Consider the following 25,863-nt stretch of genomic DNA (forward strand, 5'->3'; position numbering starts at 1 on the left):
GACTCAGGAGAGTGACAGATAGGACATTAAAGTGAACCTAGCAGGGTAATAATTTCTTTTCTATTGTCTGCCAGGCAGGATTCTCTTAGCAGCTCTCATTTATAAATTTTTCAGTTTTAATATTTTAATTATTTAAAATGCAAATAGGTTCAAGAAGAAAGCAGCAGAAAATAAAAATTCCCTAAACAAATTCCCCTTCAAAGGGGCTTCCAGGCTGGGCAGGGCACTGCCCATCGACATGGGCTCTGTCCCCACCAGGACTTTGTTCTGGACCTAGTGTTTAAATTGGAGGGGCTCAGTACCTCTAACTCCACACACCAGACTGCACATGAAACATACACATGAAGGTAGGGGGCAGTGACTGTGTTGTGAAATGTGGGAGAAATCAGGCACCCAAGTCATCTGTGATTAAGACATCTCTTTGCACATCTCATCCTCACGCTAAACCCACATGTGCAGATCTGACTCATCTCAGTGCAGGTGATGGGGTGCAGGTCTCAGAAACTCAGAAACATACACAGGGGCCAGACATTGCCCTCGTGGCCTCAGAAACTCAGCAAGGTGGCCTCCATGTGGACCAGGTGCCCTCATAAAGATGGTAAGGGAAGTAGGGTCTGGCCCATGCATTGAGGGCTAAGGAATGCGGCTCAGCCCACATGGCCTGCACTGCCGCCACTCCTTGTGCTCAGTCAACTGAGAAAACCTGCAGGAGGTGTGAGTGTGAGAGGGGCCCTGAAAGAATGGGGCAGGAACAGTCTTACATAATCACAGACCAACCAACCTCACTTCCTCTGTGCTTGGATGCTTGACTAGGACCAGGAACAGGCAAATATGGGTAACCCCCACTGTCCTTGATCCCTCTTGCACATACTTCAGGGCTCCATCTTCTGTACAACCTATGTGCAAAGGGTTAAAGCAAGTTGCAGGTGTGTGCATTTCTACTAGGGAGAAGGCCTGTATTTTGGGCAAATTTCCAAGTGCTGGTGAAGTAAAAAATAACGATCAGTAGCCAACTCTCAGGACCCATAAGAGGTTTCAGCAGATCCCACTGACCTCACTCTTTTAGGGACTGGAAACTATGTGGGATTCGAAGCCAAAGGCTCAGGCTCACTCCCCACTTCCCAAATTTGGAAAATTCACCAGATCTTCCAGAGACAAAGTTTCTCATCTGTAAAATGGGCAAGTGTTACCTAACACTGAGCCCAAAGAAGACACGTTGAGTAGAAGCACTTGTAAACTGGGCATGTGCACTTGTCTATGGGAAGAGCATGAGTGACACACAGGTCTCTTTTCCAGCCAGAAACCCCTCCCTGCTTGGCAGCATGCTAGTGGCCACGTGTGTGCTCATAAGACCAACAGTATTTTCAGTCACTCAATGCAACTCAGAAACGCTTTCTCGTGTTAAATATGGATTGCCATGCCAAATACATGAACTGTTCTATTTGTGGGGCTTTTCTGTACTTCATATGCGATTCTCTTTCATCTGATCATGTATGAGGTTTCTCACTTCCAGCGTCAGGGACTCTAAGGCCTCCTATCCGCCATCGCCCACCCCACCACTTCTCCAAGGCACAGAATGTCAGAGTTTGGGGTTTGAGCTCAAACTTCAAATCTGAGCTTGACATGAGCTGATTAAACTCAAATCCAAACTTGACATGAACTGATGAAACCACAGGCACCCTTCCTTTTCCAAATTGATTAACTGATGAATCTGATCAAAATGGAACATGCAGTTTGCCCAGGTAAACACAACCATGTGTCCACTCCCCACCTTTCACGGAGGACAGTGCACACGGTGACGTCTGGAGGAGCTCAGTGCTGACACAATCACTCTGTACTATGCCACTGTTGTATTTCGGTCCCAGGCTCGGCCATGTGGTTGTAGGGCACATGCATGCAGGCTCGGGCCTCTCTGAATTCTTAGCTACAAGTCCCTGGTAAAGCCAGGACCAGAGCCTCAGGAGTAAACAGGGACTGCTGCTAAGAGACCAGAAGTTATTTGCTACAGTAAAGTGAGATCGAGAACACACCTTGGGCCTGGTCTGAACACTCTTCACAGGGCTGTGGGCCCAAATCCCTGGGAGGGCTGAGCTCCAATCATGAAGAAACCTGGACCTTGGTCATCCACCCAATCCCAGGGACAGGTTACCTTTGAGACACATGAACCAAGTATTTAATCCGGTCAACCCCAAAGCCAGCTTTAAAAAGTCAACTGGAAACCAAATATGGTTCTTCACATCGAAGATAAGTGTTTTACATGAGGGCGCAGTGCAGCCGACACCCTGGGTGCAGCTAAATTTAGCCTGAGAAAGGTTATCTTAGGCAAGCGCGTATGGTGCTTTTCTCTAAATTTTCACTTCAATTAATCTCTAGAAATTCGGTGTCTGATCCCTGTGACAGTAGCCTCTGGCTTCTTCAGAGTGACTGCGAGGAAAAATTATCTGACACATATCAAACAAGCCAGAAACGACACTGGACAGCATTAATCAAAACTTTCTCATTTCCAGAAGAATTAAGCATTAAATAATTAATCCCAGCACTACAGGCAGCTGTAAAGGAGGCCGTGTGCCTCCCTGCTGCTAAGAATTTGTCCTTGTCTAAAAGAGTAGATTGATATATTTATTATTTATCAGATTAATCACGGCCAGGAACATTATGGATTGGTGGCCAGGCCCGGCTGGCGACGCGGCTAGCCCTTATCTGAGCAACAGAAGCTCCAGCAGAGGCAGTGCCCAAGGGTCAAGCGAAAACAGGCACTCCCAGGGGAAAACAGGTACTCCCAGGCTTCCTCAGTTAAAGGAAAGGTGTTAAAACCATTATTTTTAAAAGGAGGTAATGGATATCAGATGAAGAGAGAAATGACGAGGGAGGTGCCATGGATGTGGGGCTGAGGGGGACCAAGGCAAAGTGGGAATACCACGGCCTCCAGGACACCTTTATCATAGTGTCCCCTAACTGAGCAGCACAGTCCTAGGGATCCCTAGTCCAGTCTTGGATCCAAAGGTCCTTCGCAGCCCCTCACCTCTCCAGTCTGCCCCACAAAACCCTTCTGGAAGGTACCTTCTTCCACCATCAGCTACACTTGTTCTCCAGGTTGTGCCATCAATTAGCTAGTGGGGGCACCTTGGGGGCAAACGCATCTAAGCACAACAGAGAGCAATGCTTAACTTAGCTCATACAGTATGTGAATTGCTGGCAATCTAATTCCGTTGAAATGGAACCTGTTTCCTGAGAACAAGTGCTTTCTCATCAAGCAAAGCCAGAAGTCAGGGACCCCTCACACACACACACACACACACACACACACACACACACACACACCTTGGATCTGACCAGTGAGGCCAGATTTGGAGACAATGAATGCAGAGAAGAGCATGTACGTTGAATCTCCGGGTTTTTTCACAGGGAGCTGAGGGAAGAAAGAGGTCACTTGGCTCAATAAATGTTAAAAATCGAGGTAAATCAGTTCAAATGGGTCTGTGGCCTTTCCACGGAGCTGCTCAGGGCCTTTCCAGGGAGTAAAGGCCTTGCCGGACCCTGGATAGTTAGGGTGCATGGCTGCCCAGGGAGCCACACCAGGGGAACAGAAAGCCCTCACCTACTGGGAAGAGGGGCAAGAGGGACATGCCTGGAGGTAAAAGCCCATGTAGGAAATTGCAGAGGCTTCCACCAGCATAGGCCCTCACAACCACTTGTCTGTGGAAAGTGTTTCAAGATTCTGTTTACCAAAGTGACTGATACTAACCACTCTGTTTAGTGTGCCAACTTCAACTCTGTAAAAGAATTCATGGGAACTCAAATACTCTTTTGTGCAGATTCAGGTTTTGGATGTGCCACTGAAAATGCCAACATTCCTAAAATAAATGAACAATCATGCAGCCCATTTGGGTCCGGGTTCTGAGATGGGCCTCCTGCCCCCTCCGCTTCTGCCTGTCCCTCTCTTAGCTGCTGCTCTCACCTGCTGCCCTTCCTTCTGAGAATGCTTCTCCCCTTCCCTAGGAAAACCTCCCTTGGTCCCTACTGTTGAAAGGTGTCCTTCCTGGAAATCCCTCCTCAGTCCCCCTCCCCACAGGCAGGCCACAGCATGTGGCTCCAACACATAGTAGGAGACCAGTAACTGTACTGAATAAGCCCAGCATTCCAAAGGCCAATGGAACATGGATTCTAGGAATTGAGCTGGTGTGTTGACTTTTTATTTTAAAAATCACCACAGCTAATTCAGTGGAGTCCAATTGACTCCAGAGAAACTTTCTTCTGAAGAACTCATAGCATGATGAGTTTAAAACCAATCAAGCTCTATACCACCAGCAGCTGGGCAAGCCAGGGGGTTGGGAATAAGGCAGCTGTGAGGGAGTGGGAGGGTGTAGATCACCTTCCTTCCAGCTTTAAGAGACCAGGGCCAGGGGACAGCTCAGAGTCAAGGTGCAGTGGGTGGGGTGCCAGTTGGACAACCTTCAGGGTGTGAAAAATTACAAGGATTGTAAAGAGATTTTTTCTTAATTAATAACTTGAATACATCAGTACAATTTATAATATTCTAGTAAATAAAAATAACCACAATTAATTCAAGATGAAGGAACTATGAGGTGATCAATAATGATGAATGGAACTAAATCATCAATCAAAGAGTTTTTTCATCAACCAATTACAATCTTTAGGGCAAATCTTCAAGAACTATTGGCTAGTTCTGTCAAAACTTTAAGCAATATATTACAATACCATAAAAATTACAAGAAAGTTGTAACAGAGAGAGAGAGAGAGAGAGAGAGAGAGAGAGAGAGAGAGAGAGAGAGAAAGAGAGAGAGGAAAAAAAACTCACTTCATGAAAATAACACACATCTGGATATGCACACCAGACCAAGGAGTGAGAGGGAGAGAAACACAGCTCAGCCTTATGCATGTATTTATACACCATCCACGAGAACTGTTAAATAGGGATTTTGCAAGCCACTTGTTAAAAATGGCCATTATAAAAATCAAATTATGTAATCTTAATGTTATGTCAATTGTATTTAAAAAGGAAATACTAAAAGCACTCATTTCCTGTCTACTTTACTAGCACAATTGTTCCACGTGTCTGGCAACTGTAGGGTGGAATACTGCATAACAAAGGTCTCTGAGTTCTTCTTCCCAGACCCAGAGTCCCAGAGGCAGGAGATCTGCTGCTCTGGTGAGATATTTACACCACAGACACTGGCCACAGCAAACCAGGCCTTGGTTTATTGTTTTGTTTTGTTGACTGTCTAGATGTAGAAAAGTGATTTAAAAAAAAGTGCCTATTAAACTTAAATGTCATGTCATTAGTAATTTTATTGTGAATGTAACACAACAAATTCATAAATGATTCTTCCAATATGTGGAAACTATTGGCTGTTGCAGCAAAGAAGTCCCTTACATTATTCACATTCATTGAAGTTTCCACACAATATCAACCCACATTCATCTCATTCATATTGAGACTGGCAGTCCATCTCAAGCAAGGGCTGACTGCAGAGTTGAGGGCTCAGAAAACCTAGTAAAACATTTGAGAACTGCTTGCTCACCTGGCATTTACAAAAAGAAGTATTTCATATTGTATTATTTATTAATTATGTGCTGTACATCCGTTAAATCAGTAAAATCTATTCAGAAACTATGGTGTGTATAGTTAGCATATAATCTTCTAGAGAGCTAAGAATTTGAAACACACTACTGCATAAAATACTGATGAGTCCAATTCAACAAATCTACCAAATCAAAATTAATTTATCAAAAAGAGTAAGGTGGCTTAATTTAACTATATATGTATTCATATGCCATATCACATAAACCAGCTAAGTATCAGGAGGCCGTATAGTCACATAAATAGATGTACAAAAGGCAAACCCATTAACATCTTCATATACTACTTATATATACTAGTAATATAATCATATATTAATATTATTAATTAGTAATATTCAGCTACTCTGTCTCATTAGTTTAAGATATCTGTTAAAGAGTATGTATTTAACCTGATGAGGAATGCTTGCCTCAAACCAACATTCAACATTATTAACAGCAAAACTCCAGGGTGACTGCACTGAAATCCGAGGAAGAACAGATGTCCTGGTGCTCTCTGTGACTCCCCAGGTGACCTATGGAGGCTGACTCCCCAGGTCAGAGGTCTACTTCTGCCTTGGCCACCAGCCAGCCCTGCCAATGGGGACAGAGTTTGTTTCTTTGGCAAGAATCTGAGGGTTAGCCGAAACAGGTTTTGCTCAGGGGCCTATGGACTGAAGGGTCCTGGGTTCGATTCCGGTCAAGGGCATGTACCTTGGTTGCGGACACATCCCGAGTAAGGGGTGTGCAAGAGGCAGCTGATCGATGATTCTCTCTCATCGATGTTTCTAACTCTCTATCCCTCTCTCTTCCTCTCTGTAAAAAAATCAATAAAATATATTTTTTGAAAAAAGAATCTGAGTATTAAATCAGATAATACAGTTAAGTGCTCCATGTGGAGTCATAAACATTGAGACCTCAGTAAACACATCATGAGAAATTTGAATCAACAATTAGAGGCAAAGTGACAGAAAGTAGGGAGTAAGTGATCCCCACATGCTGATCTTGTGATTTTTGGTGTTTGTGTTAGAGTGAACTGAAGATAGCAGAGTAAATGAAATGGCAGAACACTGGGTGGACACATGTGCAAATGCCATCAGCTCAGTGCTTTCCTGCCAAACTGCAGTGATCATTTGGAATTTATGACAAGGCAACCCATGTGAGAAAAGCATTATTATAAAGTGAGGGAGTAGAAAAGTTTAGATCAAGGGGAAATCGTAAATATGTAGGTTTTTTAAATCTAATGAATTATCATGGGAACCATTTCGGAGTTAAATGTGACACAATGCTTCTCTCTAAGCTAACCCTTTTTTACTGCCTGGGCCATGACAATGACATGCCAATGGCCCTGTAACTCACCTGCCTGGGCCGTCTCCCATATGTCTACAAGGCACCCAATGCCATACCCGAGGACAGGACTTGACAAATGATGATACTGACTTTTGTTCTCTTTCAAATGAATCACCACCAGTTTAATGCAATGGTCAGTTTCATTTTCTTGGAGTGTGTCACCTGCAAAGTGTCATAGGTCCATGCATTTCACACTGTGAAAGATGTCCTTACCCATTTCCACCTTTTTAAGCCTTCATAGGTCTTGGAGGTGTCCTTTAAAGAGTTCTAGGATGTAGGACAATGTTTTGGCCCCATAATTATTGGATCTGTCACATTTTCTAGTGGATATTCTGTACCCTATATTTCTTTTTATATAAATGAAACCCATAACTTTCTCATTGCTAGTTATTTTACTTTAAAAAGAGCAAACTTGGCAAGAAACATAGCTGTACAAATTAAGATAATAAAATTAGCATTTCCACCTACATGAAGAGGTGGCATTTGCAATCATCGCTATGCTTTGATAGTGAGTGGAGTCTAATCTTATTTTGGTTTTAAGAAATAGGACATTCATCTTATTAGATATAAATATTTTATACATGTTTTCATAATTTTCTTCATAACAGATTGCTGCTGGAATTGTTCACATGCTTCTATCTTTTTCCATTTGGGTCTGGTTACCGAGTTTGATTATTTCTTCATTGAAGTTGTTTCATCCCACTGAGCATTAATACTTTGAATTTGTATCATTAATTTCAAACCTGACCCTGAGCTATATTTTTATTACATTAAAGAGATCTGGAGTAGGTTGTGTTCATTTAGAAATAAGTATTAGAGAAAGAAAATATCCAGCTGAGAGTAAGTTGAAGGGTTTTTATTCTATCTGTATGTGCTCCTCTGTGAATGGGGTTGTCAGTCGTTGGATGTGCATGTGTGGAATGTGGAGGTGAAAGGAATGCCTGGTAAGTGATGTGGCCCCTGCAGAACCCCCTGCCGGACCTTCTGCAGGACCCGCCTTCAGTGCTTCAAACCCAGGCTGCCTTGTTCTGTTGCTCCTCTTATGAGGGTCATGAGAATGCTTTGAAGGAACCTCATTTTGACTGCTTATTGGCAAAAATACACCCTTCTCCAGGGCAGCTACACCCTTCGGCCACCTTTGTGGGAACCAGGCCAGGTCCCAGAGGTTTCCCTAGCCGGAGTCCTCAAACTTTTTAAAGTGGGGGCCAGATCACGGTCCCTCAGAGAGCTGGAGGGCCGGACTATATGAACTACTAATTCCTACTGTAACACCTCGGCTGCGCTCACTGCCCAAAAAACCTGGCGGGCTGGATCAGACTCCTCTGCGGGCCGCATGTGGCCTGCGGGCCGTAGTTTGAAGACGCCTGGTTGCTCTGTACACAGAGACACTGGGGAAGACCCAGCCCAGAGGGAAGGGGCCCAGAGGAATTTGCTGGACACTACTATGCACCTGAGGAGATTTTGGTTTTGGTGTGTGTTTTAAGTCACTTCCATTTAATTTAACACTGGCAGCTGACTGATGTCCACCTGAGTAGTTCTGGAGTGTCCAGGCTCAGTCTGTAGCCATCCTTAAAGTCGGCTCTAGGAAATGCTATGGTTTGAGCTGGAATGGAAGGGGCTTCCTGACCAAGTGCCCCAGGAAGATCAACCTACACCTGGCAGGGGCTCAGAGGGGGTAACAGATCCTTTCTGCTCCTCTGAGTCCCCATTCAACTGTCCTGTCAGATCCAGAAAAGCTGTGAGGATAAGACTGTACTTTGTTAGTTAACTATCACTACCATACAGCCATACACTCATGGACATACACTCTCACACTCACATGCACACACTTGTATACACACACTCACACTCACACACATACATGTACTCACACACTTGTACACACATACAAACTTATATACACACACTCACAACACACACTTGTACGCACACACACTTACACCTTTCCCTCTTCGCCTTCACAAACTTTTTCCTGCTCACTGTGCACGGGGAACCAATGTGTGGGAACCTGCTAGTGTGGTGACAATCTCTTTGCAGAAGGATGAGCTCAAAATGGCCATTGTCGGCCCCCTGCTCTTCTCCTAGCTTCTAGCCAAAGATGATCACAGCAAACAGCATTCCACACACCCAAAGTCAGTCATCACAGGTCCTCATCTGGAGCCTCTGAGCACCAGGACCCTAATCTGAACCTGCTTCTTCTGTCAGTGATCAGCTGCAACCTCCAGGATCACCACTCACATGGGACCCCTGCTGCTCAGAGAAATGAGCCTGAGAGCCCGGTGCCAAGCCTTGCAGGAGCTCCGGGCCTCGCAGCCAAGACAGCAGGACACTGAGCAGGGATGCTGCTCCAGGAGACACCTGTTCACCTTTAAGTCAAGATGAAGACTTGGCCAAAGGGTCCTGTTCAGGGAGGTAAGTGATTGACAGCTTCACAGGCTGCAAAGCTGAGACCGTGGAGTTCAGATGTTTTACCTACGAAATGGCTACTTGATAATTTGTTAAGCAAATATCAAAAATATGCATACAAACACCAAAGGGAGTGCTTTCGGGTGTTCTATTTACAAATTTTTAATTACATTTTCTGTTTGATTTGGTTCTCCAAAGAATTAAAAATAGCAGTCTGACTGGGGTACAGCTCTCCAGAGCTCCCCTGTGGCCTCATTCCAAGCTCGCCTGGTGTTCGTGTGTGCGAGCATTGCATTTGTTAATTAGGCTGAGTGGGTGCCCGAGAACCACAGCTGGAGTGGGCCACGAGACTGCCCGGCCCCCAGCTGGGCAGGGGGGCCCGGTGGGGTTGACTAACTTGTGCTGAGTGTCACCAGCATATTAACTTGTTGAAGCAAGAGGGTATATTTATTCTTTTAAGACGTGATGGGATATGTTGCTCATTATTTCTCCCTCAGACACAATCCTTTAATGTTATATTTAGAAGCCTTCCATCTGCACAGCAGCAAAATAAACTTTTAAGAAAACTGGTTGGAAGTTATTCAACGACTTCTGAGGCTCTTGCTACTATGGGGAGCTATTGAGATGCTGCAGGACAGCTGTTCAGCATCTGCCATATCCTGGGACATTCACACATGAAGCTCCAAGTTTGCTATAAACATAAACACCCCCCCCCCCAACACATACACACACTTTCCTGTAGTGTTCCTTCTCCCTGTGTAAGAAGTGCGTAGTTCACTGGCTTCAGGTGTTCCATCAAACTCATCTCCATGTATATATGAGTGGGAACAGAGAGGTTAGCGATGTGATGATAAATGAGGATCATGCTGTCTCCAGAAACATCTCAAAGAGTACAAATTTCACAAAGCCCTGATATCCTGAGCCTCAAAGAGCAAAAGCACAGGGAGTCCCAGGCCCAGATAAGACTGTGCATAAGAAATAAATTATCCCACAGTGACCTTGGAGAATGTCTTCCTACAAAACTACTGTGAGTCTGCAATTAGAGAATGAGACCCTCTCTGTAAAGGGCCAAATGGGAAGACACCTGAACATTCTTTAGATTGCTGCTGACTGGGCCCAGGATATTGGCGGAGTCATGTCAGTTGCACTCCTGCCCTGGGAGTGCGGAGATGTTCTTAGTTCCTGGCTTGTGTTTGTCCGGGAGGAAGGAGTGGGTGGAACCTGGGCCCTCCCAGGCTCCTTGTTTTCCTGTAAAACCCCCTTGTTGGAATGGAGAATAAATAGACATGCTGTGTGGCTCAGGAGGTTGTCGTCTGCCTCTCCAGCAAAGGAGGTCGGTGGCCCTCCCAGTTCCCAGCTTAAAATCTATCTCTGTGTCTTCTCTCTTTATTTCTATTATTTCTCAATCCCTGGCCATCTCCATTTACCGGTTTGTTCATCTCTCTTTCCGTGCGGGTCACGGAAAAGGGAGATCCCTGCCGCATCAGGCCCCCACACCTCTCCATATTCTTCTCATCTGAGAAGGTGAGGGTCACTGGGATTACTCTCAAGTCACAGGCTTGGGAAGATCTTGGACATGCATCTGAGTTCCCACAGGGCATTCCTGGAAAGGTTAGAGAGATAATCCAACCCTACTGGCCCATCTCCTAGCTGAGCCCAGAGCAGTTGGGCCACCTCTGGGTCCTCATTGTGATGTTCAGATGTCACAGGTGGAGTCTTGCCCCCAAGAAAACACTATGTGCACAGGTCCCTAGGGTGAGCCCTGCCTCCACTGCCTTGCTAGGGGATGGGTGTTGGCGGTGGGTAGTGACTGTGCCTTGGGTTCTTGAGCTATGTCCCTGTGCTCTGTGGACCCATGAGGGGAAGACCTTTTGCTTCAATACATCTCAATGTTGGGCTAAGTCAAGTAAGAGAGACTATGTCCTACAGGCAGAGAAGACTCCAACCCGAATGGCACCTCTTCATGTAGACAGCACTCCTCGGCCTGCCTTTGACCTCTCCTCCCCTGGGAATCCCTCTCCTATTCTATAATAATACCCACCCTTCCTGCTCCTCTAGTCAAATCATAGTGCTTATGCACACATGCATAGACATGCACACACATTCTTTCATACAAACTCCCATACATATACACACTCTCAGACACAGACATACATGCACTTGTGCATGCGAGGCAGGTGCCCTGCACCGAGCCCATGGCTGTCCCTGCAGCCACCAGTCATTCCTACCCAGCAGGCTCTAGCCAGGCTACTCCAAAGAGAATTTCCAGAACACCTGCTATCTCTGCTCTGAACACTAAAAACCCACAAATATGCATGTGCACAATGCATACAAGAATGCAAATACATGTGTGCACACACAAACTTAATAGTTTGGCCCAGAGAGTCTGATACATATAACCCATTTATTAGCACTCTTGAAATTACACATCACCACATATAAAGGGATAAATGAATAAACTTACTTTTAAAAACTTACCAACCATTTATTTTGAAAGAAATCTGTGTTCCGTGTTTCAATCAATACACTTCTTTGAGAGCATGACTTTAAAAACCAATTCTGAGCTGGAATTTCTTCAGAACTTCATGTATAGAGACATGAGTGCCACCTATGGAATGAAATCAGAGGCATGTATTTCCTCAAAGTGAGTGAGGTGGGGAAAAGTGAGAGCAAGAAGGCAGAGGGAGCAGAGGAGGGAGTTCAAACTTCTGAGTGTTAAGACAGTTCTTGCCTGTGCCATAGGATCTTTTTCAAAAAGCTTTGAATTTTATCATATCTCTTCTTTTATATTATAAGTTTAATTACATTTACTATATGAAAGATCTGGATACATTTTTAAAGAAAATAATGGGCCTAAAAACACACAAAATTTTATGCAATTGTCAACACTAGAGAAAATAATTAAAAAGATAAGATTTATTCAAAGATGAGAGGGTCTTGCTTTAAATTCTAGTCTTTGTATCTTGGTTTCAGGAAAAATAAAATGACATAAAGAAAGATTTCGATAGTTCCAAATCTTTGTTCCCCCAGAGTACAGTAAAACAAATAGAGGATTTCACTCTGGGTCTTTCACCCAATTTGTTTTCTTTGATCTTCTTGTCTGGCCTTCAGTTGAAGCTATAAAGATATAAAGTGTTTCTCTTCTGACATCTCATGAAAGGTTTCTCTCCTATATCTGCTCATCCCCTTCCTCATCTGCAGGAACCACTTTCTTTTCATGATGAAAAGGATTTTAATTGCAGTGAAGGGAGGGGGGGGGGGTGTACTCCTTTATCTGAAGCCTTTCTGCTAGTTATAGATCTTTAAGTTGCAAATATATCTGGCTTATAATTTAAATCATAATTGTGCTTTCTATGGAAGATACTAGGATGAAAAGCAGAGGGCAGCCTACCACACACAAATGCAATCACACATAGACACACACGCACACAAAAAGAGAGAGAGAGAAAAAAAGAGAGAACAGTAAAAGAGTATGAACAGAATAAAAACAGCTCTGTCAGTCTTTTTAAAAAATCCATTTGTGATCACAAATGAAACATTTCCAATCTCATAATGGGTAGATTGCTTGGTTTTATTACCAGCCATGCAAAGCAAGACCTCATCAAAAGAAGAGCCGCAGAGAGGTCCCAGTTTTCCATTAAAATAATTTCAAAAAGCTTTTTTTCTCCCACTGAAAGAACCCATTTTGCAAGATGATTTAGCTCAAAATCTGCTGGGAGTAACCCTTGACATAAAGTCATATTGTGTTGGAGTTTAGTCCTAAATTCATACATCAATTATTTACTGTCAACGCCGATTGTATAAGTGTAGAAAATTACTAGGAATGATATTTTCTCTCAGGCAGAAAAAATGTGATACAGCAGATACACCCCCCCTAATGCGCCTCCCTCCTGTCCGAGCCCAGAATTATTTATGCATTGGAAAACAGCGCCGGGCAAGAGGGAGAAAGAGAGGGGAGAGCCACAGACACATTATTTTAAACCTTTCATAACACCCATAAATATTTCATAACAAATAAATAAAGAATGTCGGGCTTGTGTGGAGACAGCTGTAGACGCATGGTTCAATGCTCTGCAAAGCTCTGGGGACCCCATGCTTACCCTCAGTTAAGCCCCCATTTCTTTTTAATCATCCACTTAGTGCATTATGGGTAGGGGAGCTCTCCAGGTGAGTGGGGACACTGAAGGTTATGGCTTTGAATGCCACTTTTCATCCTAGTTCCGTTTTCTGCTTTTTTAATTCTTTTAGACATGAAAACAGAAGTCTTCTTATGTTTCTAGAAATCTTATCAAAAGTCTTGCCAGAAGGTGTTCAGACCAAGCTTACTGACAATGTGGCTTCTACAATTTTCCCCCAAATAAAAATAGTAATAATTTTATAGCCCTTCAAAGCCCTATTTTGAGATTAACACCATTTCAAACAACTACGCTACAGAAGGCTTTCCTCAAATACAGCTATTGTCCTTAGAAAGGCACAATGTGCCCTTTCTGACTTTCCCCCCACTTCGTTGGCTTTTAAATTAATAGAAACCCTTTATTAAAAAAAAAAAAGGAAAAAAGAAGAAGAAAATAACACTGCACACACATCAGCAGAGATCAATTTGCTTTTGACTCCAGAAAGGGTGGGTATGCGTGTGCGTGTGCGTGTTTCTGTCCGACATTATGGCATCTGGGGGCTTGTTTAAAATGAAAGAAGCAGTTCCAAATATACAAGAAACCATGTGTCCTTATGTCTGGACCTCTGAGGCTCTCCAGAGGGTCCTAAGGAAGAGTGGGAACTTGCATGTTCTGCTTAGGGCACGAGGGCACCATCTTGGTGCCTCTATCCCCAGAGAGAGAATCCCACACTTCTGTTCACATGGGAGACATGTGTTGCGCAGACAGATGGAGGGTCACATGCAGGTGCAGGGCTCACCTGTGATCACCTGGCACCTAGCTCAGACTAAGGCAGGATGCAGAGATGGAGCTGACAGGTCCCTCCTGGAATGAAAGGTCACTCCAGATGGATCACAGTCCAGAACATGAACTAAACATAGTACTAGAAATGTCAAAGACTGGTTCTTAGTTCAGCGGGGCTGGCCAGCATCCACCCTGCTCCAATGCCTCTGGGAGGCTGCTAGACCCTGGAGTTGGCAGACCTTCAATGGCTCTCCAAGACTCTGCAAGAAGCTGCCTCTAAGCAGGAACTGGACTGGCTCTGAGGTGGAGGAAGATTGGGGGAAGGTGTGCTTCTCAGTGAAGACCCTCAGGCCCCAGTCCTGAATCACTGACACATTGGGAGCTGATTTCCAATTTTCCATGTCTCCCCAGGACCCCTTCTTCATGGTCACTCCAGGGGCAGTCTTCAGTCCCGTGTTCTGCAGCAGCAATAGTTCCTCTGGGGCAGATTATGTGGTGCTGCTCTGGGACTGAGTTTGTTTCTGAAGGCCAGGCTCACGGTTGGGTCTTCAACCATCTTCTGAAGCCCTACTACCCTGTTTTGAATCCTTTGGTCATGATAGCTGGGATGCTTTCCTTACCACAGACCAAACCCTTGTTTTCTAGGGGATTCTTATGGATCTTATCACTCTACCCCAGACTCTGTCCCCAAAACCCCTCTGCAGCTTTTACCACTTTTTAGAAAATAAATCCCTTATTTTCTGATTTTAGGAAGAAACTTACATTATGAAATCCTCTTACTTAGTCATAGTTTAAAGTTTTAATAAACCTCTCATTATTTTTTAAATATTTGAGGATATAACAAATATCCTAAATAACCTGCTAAATATTTATTTCATTAATACTTAAGTACACATTTATTTTTTGCTAATTATTGCACACATTGCTGAGGTTTATTCACTGGGAGCTCATCAGCAGTAATTTCAAGTCTAGAAAAAAAAAAAAAAAAGCGAAGCACAGACAGTTAAATTCATTTTCTCCAGCCAGAGGAAAACTTGCTGTCACTTTTACCAGGCATTGTCCCCTTGTTCCCTCAGTCCCAGGCACACAGTGCAGAGCCATCCTCAAGTGTGGGGACACATCCATACTTACCCATCATTGATGATCCCCTTCTTTCCCTGCATGGCAGCTTTAGAAACTCAACACACAAAACGCCATCCTCAGAAAAGTAATAATGTGAGGCTTAGAGGATACCAGGCTACCTGAAGGAGAGGAGGGTGCTTGGGAGAGGAAATGCAGACTACAGACAACAGGAACATAAAGGAGACATTTGATCCTGTTGGCAACTCAGTTGGGGAACTGGGAAGTTCTTGTGGGGAGTGTGCACTTGAGTTCTTGAGTAAGCTACACAGCTTTATTCCCATGGTGGCTAACTTTACACAAACCCTTGTGTTTGGATATTAGTTTTATGTGCTCTACTTTTCTCTGTGCAAGTTCTACCAGTGGGCATTGCTTTGGACACACAGGTTTCCTGATCATTGATTTCAATTACTGTTCATTAGAAAAGTTGAGGGTATGCTTTGGTTTGGTTTTAATTTTTATTGCCTCCTTTTAAACAAGGAGACTTATTTTTAGAATGTTATTTTAGATAACATGAAATTTTGGAAATTTGAAGTATACAGGCATTATCTAGGGGCCTATTTCCCTCAGATATGATACAAGGTGTTTGGATTTAATGAAAGAATTAAAAAGCATGCTAAAAAAGCAAGTAAAAAAACATAGCAAAACAAAGCAGGCATTGGATTTAGACTCATATAACAATAATGATGGAATCATCAGATAGAAAATTTAAATAATTATTTATAATAATTTAATAGCTCAGTGGAAAAGGTCAAATGCATGCAGGAAAAATGGGTAACATAAGTAGAGTTGAGATTTGAAGGAAAGTCCAAAATAAAATACTATACATCAAAATATTTTAACAAAAATAAAGAGTGCCTTTGCTGGGCTCATCAGTACCTTTGACACAACTGAGAAAAAAAATTAATGAGCTTGAAGAAGGGTCCATAGAAACCTCCTGAACTGAAATGCAAAGAGAAAAAAAGAAAAAAAAAAGAATGAGAAAAGAAAAAAACACAACATCCAAGAACTGAGGGAAGTTTCAAAATGTATTACATATATCATTAGAATAATGGAAGAACAAAAAGAACATCAACTTATAAAATATATTTGAAGTAATAATAATCAAGACCTTTCCAATGCTAATAACAGACACCAATCCACAGATCCAAATAGCTCAGAGAGCAAGAAGCAGAATAAATACAACAACTATACATGAGCGTATCATATTCAAACTGTAGCAAACCAAGACAAAGAAAATCTTGAAAGAAGTCTGAGTGGAAAACACTTCCCTACAGAAGAATAATATTACATAGATATCTCATCAAAATCACTAAAACAAGAGTGACATATTAAGTGTATAAAATATTTAAATAATTTAAAGAAAAAAACCACCATCCTAGAATTCTATAACGAGGGAAGAAAAAATAAAGATGTTCTCAGACTAATAAAACATGAGAGAATTTATCAATCTATAATCAAAGTAACTTACAAAACAGTAAAAGAAGTTTTACCAAGAGAATAAAAATGATGTAGTTCAGACTTTAGACTACATAAAGGAAGAGAGTCAGGGAAAGAACAAGTAACAGTGAAATGTATTGGACAATCTTAGTGTATTGACAAGTAAACTAAATGGTAACAGTGTAACAGGGATGGTGGGTTGGGAATTCTCTGTCATAATTGTGCTGCACATGCGGTATAATAGTGTTGCTTGTAGGTGGGCTTCTATTAATTTAAAATATATATTGTAAACTTTAGGAAAACCAGTACATTCTGTTAAATAAGTTTAATTGATACATTAAGAATGAAGATAAAGTGAACTCAAACAAAATCCTCAAGTAAAGCCCAGAATTAGAAAGAGAATCCTTTGGCAGTGAGTAGAAAACAGTGACAAATGTGGTTAGTCATGTTTGAACAACAAATTAGATCAATAATCGCCTTAACAATAGAGTAGGAAATATGGAGGCAAAGACTAAAAGAACTGAAAGGAGAAATAGACAAATCCACTTGTATATCTCCAAAGCTGGTTTGGCTCAGTGGATAGAGCATTGGTCTGCAGACGGAAGGGTCCCGGGTTCAATTCCAGTCAAGGGCATGTACATTGGTTGGGGGTGCATGCCCAGTGTGTGTGTGTGGGCGGGGGGGGGGGGGGGGTACAGGAAGCAGCTGGTCAATGCTTCTCTCTCATCAATGTTTCTGGCTCTCTATCCCTCTCCCTTCCTCTCTGTAAAAAATCAATAAAATATATTTTTAAAAAAGAAATAAAATATTTTTAAAAATCCACTTGTATAGCTGGAAACTTCTACAACACCCATCAATAGGTGATAGATCAAGAAAGCAGAAAATAAATAGCACTGTAATTTCACATTTAGTAAATTTAAGAAAATTTACTGATAGAGAGGCTCTGAGGGCTGCTAAGAGTGGAAGCAAGGGAGCTCCCCAGGCCAGGCGTGAGACCTTCCTTTCTCCAAGGGTGGGAGCTATGGATAGTTGCATCTAGTAGGTGGGCTTGCCTAAAAGTAAGCTGTCCTCAGTAACTATCAGGGAAGATGGAAAGACATGAATTTTTCTTGGACTTCTTGTTGTCAAACATCAATGAACATACTCGACCCCAACACTAGAAAATCTTCCAAATGTCATATATCTGGGGATGAACCCCAACATCTACTAAGTTAATAAGCACTCCAAGTGGAGATCCAAGCACAGGAGCTGGAAATGTCAAATTTGAAGATTATAGGGTGCATTAAAAAATTAGGGAAAGCATTGTGTCCCCATTGGAAGTTGGGTCCTCAGTCACCAGAAAGACCCAAGGACTCCACTGTGCCCATAGAGCACTGAGTGCCATAGGAGCATGGAAGGGCTGTCACTAGCTAGGCCAAGGGCCCATCACCAGACGTACAGGGTGTACTTACCCAGTTTATCTATTTTTTTACTTCAAGAAGTAAATACCTAGTAGGAGCCCTGATTGCAGTCTCTCTTCATTCATCTCACTATAAGCTTTTGTAAGGTGGCTTCTGGGCTGCTTTGCAGCCATAAATGCCTCTCTCAAAACAAAGGACGCTGAAGCCATGAGTGAGAGACAGTTGGCAGGTTCCCTCCAGGGAGGCCAGGGGCAAAGTGGGGGCTGTTTCAGGTCAGTGCTCACTCCATTCCATAAATTGATTCTGAACTACAATTCATTAAGTCACTTACAATTTAAGCCATGCTAAAGTCATCTTCTGTCAATAACCAGATATATTTTATTATGTTTTCCCTTCTGGCAGAGGGTTAAGAAATCCTACCTATTTTAGCCATTCATGGGAAATGGGCATAGCCTTTCCTTTTATGAGTAAAGAGTAAGTAATATTTTTCATAGTTCCAGCTTTTAATTGTCCCCAGAAAAAATGGAAGTAAGTTATTGTATAAAATCTAGGGAATTATGTGAGAAACATAGGTAAGAACAGGAACATTTAAATACTTGTGACAGTTGTCTAGTTATATTGCTCAGTAATGCTATTCTCTATGAAACAAATGCACAAACAAAACTCCAAGGTGGATAATTTCCACTTTGTATCAATGAGAAGTGAAGAATTTGCTCCTAAATGTGATCTGGCTTGCAGCCCTGGGCATGGTGTTCCATTGCACACTGGAGCCCTGCCAATATTGGGGGAGCCTTCTCCTGTCCTCTTCCAGGGGCCCCTGAGCCTGGGCTGCAGCATCCACATGTGCTTCTCAGTTTTATTTATTTGCTTTGTTTTCCTTTTAGTGGTACAGGATGGCTGGATGGTTGGGGATGGGTATTTTCCTTCCCCCTGTAAATCAGGATCTGGTTATCTCACAATGATTCTTTTTGCTTCCTGCTTCTAGTAGCTTGAGGGGATGTTTCTCTAACCTTCTTTGTGAGGACCTGGTGGAGCTCCTGGAGGTCAAGCTCATAGAAGCGTGGGTGCCTCCATGACTGAACCCCCAGAGCTTTCACCTTCCAGACCATCCACCCTGAGCCTTCAGCACGTGCCTAAGTATAGCTCAGGTTCCCTGACCACTGGTCCCCATAGAGGGGTTTCCCTTCCTGGGTGTCAGCTTCAAGCAATGGACTTGGTATCTGCCTGCCTGTCTCTCCAATTCTGAAGCAGCAGTTGAATCTGAGACCTCACTTCTCAGACAGATCTAAGAAGAATTGTTATTTTTTCATTTGTTCAGTTTTTTCCTTATTGGGAGGGAAGACCTCTAAGATCCTTGCCTTCTGGGCTAGAAATCGCAAGTCTGACTCTTGCTCTCTTCCAGATAAATGAATGAAGCATCAGAGGGCTTTATGAAGAAAATATGATTGTGGCTCAGGGTATGGTGGGCAGCCTACACCCATTCCCATTCAAGGTGATCACAAAGCATTGAAAAGCAGACCTTTATTCACATTACAGGACCCAGGGTGTGGGGGTGACCTCCCCCAAGAAGAAGCAGCTGGCACATGTGTTCTACCTTGGGGAGGTGAGGCTTGGGCACTAATCACTGTGCTTCTGTCTGAGTTGAGCACCAAGAACCAAGGGTCTTGGTAAACTAATATCAATGAGACATGTGGCTTCATCTGATTTGATCCTCAATGTGCTCCAGCCTTCTAATCAATCCTGAGCACTAGCTTAGACCCAGACAGCAAATTCCTTTCTCTGTTCTTACATTATTCAGTTAGTTGCAGTGTTGGCAATGACAACCCCTAAGGACACAGACTCCAGCACCTTGTGGCCAGGGGCTCTTATTAATTTACCTCTTTCTACCTCTCTCAGTATTCAAAAAGTGTAGGATGCATAATGATGGGGCATAGCTAGGAAACTGAGTAGGTGGAGACATCATCATCCAGCAAAGACTGTCATGGAGTGTAGACATTCATCAGGCTCCTATTAAGACACAGGAGTCCATGCCTTTCAGGAAAACATACGTACTGGAACCTGAGGATTCATCATCCTTTGGGGAGGAGTCCTACTATGGCCTCCTGGACCAGACTTGCCAGTGCTCTGCAGACCATCATGAGTGCTGAAGACAAAGAAAAAAAGCGATGGCATGAGAACTGAGGATCTCCAGAAAAATTTGAAGTCTCTGTGTGGAGCCCATGTGGAAGACACTTAGATACTGCAGATGATTTTAGTGACTTTAATTTTTATTGACTAGTGGTCTGTTGCAGGAAGATTCCTGCAATAGTACTTCCTGCTGTAGTCACTGCCTTGCCTGCTTTCCTCCCTTCTCAGCCACTCCACTTGCTTCTCCGCAGCTTTGCTCCCTTCTGCAGGCTTGGCTTCTTTCTACACTTCCCTGATATGCAAATTAACCACCATCTTTGTTGGTTTAATTTGCATAGTTGCCCTGATTGGCTGGTGGGTGTGGCTTGTGTAGCAGAGTGGTGGTTAATTTGCATATTACTCTATTATTAGGTTAGATTTGAAATAATTCCACCAAAGACATTTTGTTCAGCTGCTTTAGACAAAACCAAGAACTGACTTCTCTTCTGTATGGTGATGGAGGATAAAGATTCTACTTAAGGGTATTCTACTGGGGGATTCTACTTGGGAGTAATGAAAGTACCTGGGACTCCAGGGTACACACAGGCTTCCCCTCAAGTCCCCGCTTTCCTGCCATCCCTGCATTTTGCTGAACATGCCTCCCTTCACTGCTCTGTCGCCTGTGCACCATATGTTCATTAAAGGTCTAATTACACTCTGTTTCACTAATCAATGATTAAGAAAGCAACAACAACATGGAAATACTAAGCCAAAAAATGTGTAAAATAAACATGTCAGTTAACAGTTCCTTGAATTCTTTTAAGTCCCTGTTTTTATCTTGCTTTTAATTTGTACTTTACTTCTGGGGGGCCCTGTGCATTTCATGAACACTGGTATTAACTAGGTGTATTTTACATCATGAACTAACAGAGGGAAAATTTCATAATGATCTCCAGTTACATCTTTCATTTCTACTGGGGTTCTGGATGATAAACACACATGAGCCCCTTGCCTTCATGTGTAAAGAAGATTACAGGGCTGAGCCCCAGCCCAGCATGAGGCCTGTCCATGGCCTGGATATTGCAGGACTGGGAAACTGGCCTTGCAAATTGGCTACTCATTTGAGTTATTATGGATCTAACTGTGGACAGAGACTCACTTTCACCTACCCTGTAAGCCCTGCCTACATCACCCAAATGGCCCCGTGGGTGCACCAAAGGGGCAGCTAAAATTCTGTGGATGTCAGTCACTCCCGGCTTTACAGTGTGTTCTGTTTATCATCCCATTCTTGTTTACAACACTGAAGACCTTCAACATGTCAACACCTACATAAACCAGCCTCTGATTTATTCCTTTTAATTCAATTAAAAAGATGAGCATTTGGTGTACATTCAACATTCGCACATCTGATATCTTAAGACAGGATGTGCTGCTGAATTGCACTCTATTAATCTGATCTCTAATTATAAGTTTATAAACTGCACAATCATTTGACCCAGTTATGAGGGAGCTACATGGTATGATGGGGAATGCCAAATGGTAAGTTAGTTACCTCTGGAGTGACAGCTTACTGGTGATAAACTGCATTATCTTTTCCATTTTCCAAGTTTTCTTCAATGAGTTACTGCAGAATTACTTTATAACAAGCATGTTCCACCACAACATATATGAATTTTCTTTCTAAAACACCCAATCTTGCATGTGAAATGGACATTCCTTTAACCAAGATTACTTAGAGTAAAATTTTATGTGCCAAGGAACTTCATGGTCTCTCCCTTAAGACTATCACCTTGGAAAGTGTACCAGGTTTCCCTAAGTGGCTCCATCTAAGCTCCTGGAGGAAATGTTGTTGGTGCCAACTGTACAGACATAACTTCTCTCTGAATCACCAGTTTCTCCTATGTCAAGAAGAGCCCAGGCTTAAGTTTCTCTAATTATAGGGTTTAACTCAGAGTTGCTCTAATTTATTAGAATGTAAAATAGTCAATGGCCCTCCCCACATTTTTCTGCTGACAATGTTCTTTTGAAGAATCCAGTCTGAAAATAATCCATAAGGGACACTTCTGTGTTTCCACTTTGGGCACCAGAATTAAAATGGCTTTTGTGCATTTACCCGGGTCCTTCCCTGAGAATAGAGGGAGAACAACCCAATGGAACCACCCAAAGGCAGAACAGCAGTGAGTCCTGAAAAAAGTAGATGATTTGTGACAGGAAAGACAGGGGAAAGTTGGATCTCAGAAATCTTCAGAAGGAGAGAGGCCAGCTGTGAGCACATGATAGTAATCAGGGCAGGACAGAGAAGCTTGGGAGGTCACAGAGGAGTTGACAAGTAACATCCCAGGAAGCGAGAGCAAAATGCAACTTGGACAGCCAAGTACATGGCCTCAGGAGAGCTCAGAGCCCAGGTGGCAGTGGAAGCTCCTCTGGACCAGAAGATGCTAAAGACAAGGCTGTGTTTTAACGTGATGGCTCTCTTGTTATCTGCTATGATTGTTTATTCCTGGTTTTTGTACATTTTCTGCTCCAATCCAGAAGTCAGATATTTCCTCCAGAAGCCCAGGCTCCTTCTAATGGGAAATGGTGCTTCAGGACCACCATCCCTGAGCTATTGTAGATATGGCCAGTGTTTCTAGGCATATCTAGAGAGAACTGAATTGTGATGTTTATATAGAAACACGAGTACCTCTGGAGTTCATGTTGACACTCCCACCTCTGATCGAACTATGGAAATATATGCTTAGCCTCTTATCCATTGTGTAGTACTCATTTATTTTGTTCACATTAAACACAAACAGCCTCAGGACATCAGTAGTAATAATGCCCTCAGAGGCAGAATTAGTGAGGAAAGTTTTGCTTGGTTCTGTGTGTAGTTATGCTGGTCTCGGGTGTCTGAGCATGTCAACATAAGGCACCCCTTTAATTCAGTCCCATTCTGCAAGATCTATTCATTAATGCCCACTGCCAATCCCTACATCAAAGTTTCTTTGTTATTGTTTTCTTGTCTGTTTCTCCAGCAGAGTTCTCAAAAGGGGCTCATAGGATAATGCTAACAGTTTCTCTGGCTATAAAAACATTGGCTCACATATTCTTTACTTGAAGATATCAAGTAAAGATTCCGCTCACATGCTCTAAATGTACTCACTCACTAGAATAAGAAATCCTATTACCTGTACTTTCCATTCAGAAGAAAGCTCATTTTAGAAAATTCATACTCTTAATTCAGAAAGAAGCAAACAGAAAAGGTATTCCATCTAAAATATGCATTTTCTTCATTTTTATTTTTTTTAACACTAACACATACCTCCAGACAGGATACTTCTCCTTGGTGAACACACTTTCAGCACTTTACTGAGATCACAGATGTGGTTCAAGGGCTCCCTGCCCCACCTGTTCTCATGGGACAAGGTCCACCAGCAGAATAAATATTTTCCCTTCCATCCCCGACGGAGACGCGCTGCCTTGCTGCATCCCCAGCTGTATTTGCTCTGAGTCTCTGAGCAGTTTTCCATACATTAGAAGATGTCTCTTTGTATCATCAAAACTGAGACAGAGTGGGTCTTAGAGAAATTGGTGGTCCTCTTTTTCTGCTTTCCTTCCAGAGATTTTTATATTCTTGGCTTATGTTACTTTTAAAGTCTACTCTTTTAAATTATAAAATGATTACTTGTGACATGTTTCATTTACAAAAATCAGAAAACCTGGAAAAAAGATAAAGAAAATTAAAATCAGCCACAATCACAGGATATCGAGGTTTAGGTTATGCTTTCTCGCTTTATTTTTCAATAGCAATGAAATAATACTTTTAATCACTAATATGAATTCCAGGCACTATCTTAAGTCTGGAGCAACAAACCGTAGGGCTGGAGCCAAATCTGTCCAGTGTTTGTTTTGTAAACCCTCAAGCTAAGAATGTTCTTTACATTTTTAAGTGGTCAAAAAAAAAAGTCAAAATAAGAATATTTTATGGCAAGCCAAAATTAATGGAAATTCAAATGTCAGTGTCCATAAGAGATTTATTGGCACAGCCCCACATGTGTGTATGCGTTGCCTGTGGCTGCTTGCGGCGACAATGGCAATGCTAACTAGTTTTGAGGAGACTGTGTGGCCTGAAAAGATACTCACAATCTGGACTTCACAGAAGTTTGCAGACTTGGGGCTATGCACTCAGCTGGTTAATCCTCCCCAGAAACCTGGGAGGCACTTTCAGTTCCAATCCCCATGTCACAGGCAGAAAGTGAGACTTGGAGATTAACTTCCCCGTGTCCCAATTAGGAAACTATGTCCTCAAGACAGAAACCAGCTTCCCCTTGGCTGGGCACTCTGCAGCTCTCCGGGGTATTTTCTAGACATACCCAGGTTGCAGGCTTGATCCCCAGTAGGGGGCACGCAGAAGGCAGCTGATCAATGATTCTCTCTCATTGATGTTTCTAACTCTCTCCCTCTCCCTTTCTCTCTTGCTAGAATCAATTTTAAAAATTTAAAAAGTATTAGATTATACTACATGTGTTTGATTCAAATGTTTATTATTATAATTTTTGTACCATATTGTTGAATAGTGTTTAAGAGTATGGAAGTCAGAAGGATCACAATTAAGGCAATCCAAGAATGTCACTGCACTGTCAGACATAAAATAATTTTCAATTTTTGGCTATTAAAACTACACTACACACATTCCTACCCACATCTATTACACTAAAGTCTCAGTCTGTATCTATTTATCTATGTGCCATCCTGGAATCATGATAAATGGCATAAGCAATTTTAGTATTTTTCAGGTCCTTGATCCATATTTCCACTCTTCTCTCCCAAAAAGTCTGCCTCACATCTGTCATTTGTTTTCTGTTTGCAAAGTGTGGATCCTGCCAATGCCCTCCTTCTGGTTGTAGAAACAGCCCTAGCGAGTGTCAGTTATGAATACTGGGAAATACAACCATTTGAAAGGAGACAGGTAACTGTGGCAAGACTAAGACAGTCCTAAGTTTGCTGCAACAATTAAATTAAGATGTTTAATGTCAACACCCTGTAATGTGCTCAAATCTCTCTTCACCCACATTTTGCTGCTGGAGGTGGGACCTAGGAGCAGGCGAGTGGAGAGCCCTGGGAAAGGATGGGCTTGAAATAAGAAATGGAACAGCCACGAAGTCAATTCCTGGAGTTTGTAAAACAGAAAATAAATGGAGGAGGGTTTGGGGACAGGAGAGTGATGAGCTCTTATGTATAGGTAGAATATTTGACTTACTCAGAATATAAGAAAATTACTTGTCTGCTAAACCTCACAGGTTCATAAAACCAATCTTTTACAAGAGAATGGACTTCAAAAGATGTATTAAAGCTTCCTAGGTTGGTTTCCAGCCTGTTCAGAAAAGCTCTGTGAACACATCCTGTCTCTTCCTTTCCATCTGACTTTGGAAAGCTCTGCACTTTCTCCTGCAATGCCCTTCGCCCCGTCCTGCAGCTCCCCTCTTGTTTTCTGCTTATAACCTTTACAATACTTTCATGAGCATATGCTATAATTCTCTCCCCTTTTCTTTATCTTCTTGTTCCTACAAGCTGGTTTGAATAAA

Source organism: Pipistrellus kuhlii, unplaced genomic scaffold (assembly GCF_014108245.1).
Source record: "Pipistrellus kuhlii isolate mPipKuh1 unplaced genomic scaffold, mPipKuh1.p scaffold_m20_p_4, whole genome shotgun sequence".
Taxonomy (NCBI): domain Eukaryota; kingdom Metazoa; phylum Chordata; class Mammalia; order Chiroptera; family Vespertilionidae; genus Pipistrellus; species Pipistrellus kuhlii.